Source organism: Limulus polyphemus, unplaced genomic scaffold (genome assembly GCF_000517525.1).
Source record: "Limulus polyphemus unplaced genomic scaffold, Limulus_polyphemus-2.1.2 Scaffold1294, whole genome shotgun sequence".
NCBI lineage: Eukaryota > Metazoa > Arthropoda > Merostomata > Xiphosura > Limulidae > Limulus > Limulus polyphemus.
Genome location: NW_013666904.1, coordinates 191,436 through 195,510, shown reverse-complemented (window position 1 = coordinate 195,510; position 4,075 = coordinate 191,436). Strand labels below are relative to the sequence as shown.

The 4,075-nt window shown below is 34.1% G+C and overlaps 1 pseudogene; it reads right to left on the bottom strand.

Annotated features, from left to right (window-relative positions):
• Window positions 1-3,683, bottom strand: part of LOC106462985 — a 79,368-nt pseudogene extending 75,685 nt beyond the window's left edge.
• Window positions 3,684-4,075: the final 392 nt, after the last annotated feature.

Sequence of the window (4,075 nt, the reverse complement as noted above, 5' to 3'; positions counted from 1 at the left end):
ATATTAATGTCCGATGAGAATCCATTGATCCTTACACTCGAGAATCTTCTACAATTTTGGAGAATAGGCGGGAGTTTCGCAATACACATTTAACACTATAAGCTACGCATGTTTTAAAATATAAACTTAATCTAAGCAAACGTTGGTATTACAATAATATATAATAACAAATTCGTTACACTGATATAAAAATTTTCAAAGTAAAGAAATGCAATAAGTCTTACGATTATTATTATTTGTAACAAATAGTTCTAGGTTCTTATGCATACAAAACAATACTTTTTTTACACTGCTCAACTCGTGAAGGTGTGTTAATTTTTTATTGTTCAAGTAATACAAGAAGCTGTTCTAGTTTTTTTTAAAGTATAGAAATTCCTAGAAAGGAACCTGAAAATACACACCCAGACGTTCATGACCTGACCCACAATCGTTGGCTATGATTAGGTCTCTTAAAAGTAATTACAAACGACATTTGATTCCCTTGTCATGTCCTAAACCATTACACACACACTATTGTGCACAAGTGTCACCTGTCATCTGGTGTACTGACTTCAGTAGGACGTAACTGCTCTATTTCCAGTTGGCAGAAAACATGTGGGTTGGATACATTGACTCGACGATAGCTTGAAAACACTTCATTTGCATAAACTAAGTTATGGTCATACTAGCTGAATCAGAACAACCTTCCAGTTACCGTCTTCCATATACGGCTCTGTCTCTCATAGATACTTATCAAAACGCTGTTGAACCGGGTATAAGCTTAAATAAACAACAACTTAACAAACAACAAATTGTACCAAGTTGACAGCTTCAAAATCCAGTTAACCGGCATGATGTGGGCTGACTATTATTTCTGGACGTGAAAACAAAAAATCTTTAAGTATTGTTGAACACTCTTATTTTAAAAGCTATTAAGATGTAACATAATGAATTAGAAATTGTTCTTAAAGAATATTTCTACGCAAGTAAATTCGTTTGAAAGAAAAATAAAATATTTTGTCGTATTTACAATAATAAGTAAAGAAACCGAATATCTAAAGTAAAATCAACAGTTATCTTAACTTGAAATGTTATTCTAACATTATATTGGTGCGTGATTTTCATTGCCATCTGATGACTGATTTATAATATTAATAATAATATAATTTTAGCTGGTTAAGTGGTTAGAGCGCTTGATTTGCAATCTAAGGGTCGCGGGTTCGAATCCCCATCCCACCAAACATGCTCGCCCTTTCAGCCATGGAGTGTTATAATATGACAGTCAATCACACTATTCTCTGGAAATAAGAGTAGCCCAAGAGTTGGCAGTGGGTCGTTCACTGCTAAATTAGGGAAGACTAGTGCAGATATCCCTCGTGTATCTTTGCGCGAAATGAAAAAACAAACAAACATAGCTCAATAGAGATTCACAGTATAAAATATACTCGTCTTGGAATCAAACAATGCATAAAGAATGACGTGACAGCTGTCACACGGTAAAAATACATTTAATGAAATATCTATGGAATATGCAAATTTGATAGAGTAGTGGTTTATGTCGTCACTCACTTGATGACATATAAGGCAAGAAAAATGTCAATAAGGGAGCTTACTGCAGTGTAGGTTGGCATAGTACTCCCTAATGGGTGTTATCTTAATAAATAATGATACTAATTAGTGAACATGCGTCCAATGACTTTCATTTGAGTGAATAATGTAAATAAATTGGTGAAAATAATTTCATATTTACACTTGAATAACTGTATTTAGAAGTATACATTTTACATAGATTCGTGCATACACAGCTATGCAAATCTCAAAAACATTAGGAGCAATAATAATAAGTAAAACTGTTAATATCAGCATAGTGAAACTTTGCAGGAAAGCCCTATTTTTATTTGGCGTGACAACTAAATTCATCTAAATATAAATATATTTTTGAAATTTCAAACTTCAAGTAGGAGAAGTAGACTACATTCTAAATCACGCGTTCACTCTCTGGTAAAAGACTTGTAACTTTATGGTCTTTTCAACATGGATTATCAAACAGTTGAACTCCAAAAATGGCTCAATATAATTCTGATTTCTATGTTTGTTCTTCAGTTGTTCAATCTCACAATATATTTTTATGAATAGTGAATGCATGGACAGATCTGCATATGGTTTAGGATAAGATGAATATCTGTAAAAACATGGTACTTTCTGTCAATTTAAGCCTATTGAATTGATAACTTTCAAAATTTTCGATTATATTTAACGATTATTGTAGGCAGAAGCTCAATCCATTAATATGATATTTCAATTTATCATATGTTTTCTAGTGGCTGAGCGATAAGTCTGAAGGCTTATAATGTTAAAAACCTAGTTTCGATACTCGTGGTGGGTAAAGCACAGATAGCCCATTTTGCAGCTTTGTGCTTAATTACCAGAAAAGAAGCAAACGAAAAGATTTTCCCCTTACGAGTGCTTTTCTCCCGATAATGTACTACTTAAAATAGGAACATCAGCGCCGTCCTGTGGCAAGCCCTGGATTCGTTTATTAAGTGTATAACCTACATTGAAAATGCCTAGAACATCGTCGTTTAAAACAAACGAAAAAAAAAAGTTTTGTGACAATGTTGATAGACTGCTTATAAAGTTTTTTAGTTCAAACCCCCCCCCCCCCCCCATGTGTCCAAAGTCTTGGGCGGGTATTTTAAGCCTCCAAAAGGCTTGCTCCGCACCCAGAAGATTAATCCAACAGTATCCCGAGAAAGTAAATTTTTAAACCTGTTAATTCTACTCAGTTCTAAACACATTCTTAAATTTGTTTTAAGCGAATATGTATCATATATCTGATAACTTTAGGTGCGTGGGAGGCGATCTATGCTGAAGAAACAATATGAGGGTTCTCCACCTGTACAATTATAAATTAAACTAACCTACCAGAGATTTCCTAAATACATAATTAAGTAGCCTCTTGTTTATTTTGTGTAAGTATTTGACCCATCTTTCTACTAACTGGATCTATTCGTCAGACAGTTGAGCTAGCCCAAGAATAACGTCTCTTCTACAGGATTAGCATTCATCAGGAAAAACAAAACAAAAAACACATATCTGTTTTATTACGTAACCTTTGTAACTGGGTCATTTAAATAAATTTATCTTAAGTAAGTATGTTATCTTTTTTGTGTGTAGTGTTGCATTTTGGGCTTGTATTAAATTGTAAGTTAACAGATAGAAACTTTAATTGGTTTTGATTACATTGTTTAAAAAATAAATTATGCATTTTGCAGAAATGTAAAGAAATAAAGCTCAGACAGAACATTCATAGGTGCTAAATTTATGTATGTCAAATAATTGTATTTTTAGAAAAGTTAGGTTTAGTAATACTAATACAGAGGTTATATGCGTTATAGTAAGGTAATTTTGAACCCCTTCATGTCGTTATAGCCCATGTCGCCATATCATGTCATGCTTCATCACGACTATGCACCTTGACAATATCCTTGCATCATAGCTTCCGTTGCAAAAATTCGTCATAAGATTGTTATGTTCAAACCACGGCACTTCTTCCTGCATACTTTTAATAAGTCATCTACTTTACAAGGACGACGATTTCCCAGCGCCCGTTTCAACAGTCCAAATCCATAGGTCCTGCCATCTGGTGACTTGACCGGTATATCTTCATTTATATTCAGTTTTAGCATGAATACTCGTTTCATTCTCCAACTGATTCAAGCATGCGACGGTTGTACGGAGGTATGACTGGAAGTTTTATTTTGGTAAGTCCTTTTTTTTTCCCTAATGGTCTCGTTTACACATGGAGATCCTTCTTAATTTTTATTTTATGTGTATTGTTGCCTACGCTACGTGGACGGCTTTTGCCACTGTCTTTTGTGTTCATCACGCTCTGCTTACCACGACTGGAGTACGACTTGATTTTCAGGTATCTTACTAGATGGTCCGGATCCCGAGTTCATCCATAAACCTTGTTATCCAATATCATTAAGTACAAAGGATATCTGTCTTGAAAGTTCCAAATCTTTATGAACTAAGTATATGAATTTTTTTGCGTCCAAAGAGGCTGCTACAAACCCTTCTACAAAACGATCAG